This window comes from Etheostoma spectabile, chromosome 4 (assembly GCF_008692095.1).
Source record: "Etheostoma spectabile isolate EspeVRDwgs_2016 chromosome 4, UIUC_Espe_1.0, whole genome shotgun sequence".
NCBI lineage: Eukaryota > Metazoa > Chordata > Actinopteri > Perciformes > Percidae > Etheostoma > Etheostoma spectabile.
The window spans coordinates 8,669,889-8,670,485 of record NC_045736.1 but is presented as its reverse complement, the minus strand read 5'-3'; positions in this window follow the sequence as shown (position 1 = coordinate 8,670,485).

Genomic DNA, 597 nt, shown 5'->3' with positions numbered 1-597 from the left:
ATAGAATTATACCTAATATTTGAGTTAATAAAGCATAAATTATGAATAATTTTGACTAATAGTGAAGATCAGAAGAACGTGTGAGTGGATGAGTTTGGTCAGGATACTGATTTGAAATCATTTCAATATTCACCCAAAATTCATTGAAAGTTATTTATTGTACTTGCAAAGAGCGTTGCATGGAATCCATCATTTTTTATGGTAATTTGATTTAAAAAGAATGCTATATTTCTGATAAAGACATTTTAAAAGGGGTCAAATTTGACCCGAGGTGAACAGGAGGTTTAAGGAATTTCGTATCGCTATATGCCTATGAGCAGATATTTTACTGGACGAAATTATAAAGCAAAACTAATGATCCTTAATAGTGACTTTATAATGATGTGGCTATTTCACTTGTATACTCTCTTCTAATCTTTTTAATTTTTCTATGGTTTTTTTTCTATGGTCTATGGTTTAGTTATACTGTTATGTTTGTATAGTATCGTATTGGTGGAAGATATAGGCTACACATCTTTCTTTCACACCTTCTTTCTTCTCAAAGTAATACCACAATGGGAAATGTGTCATTGTAAATGCTGTTACATAAGTATTGAT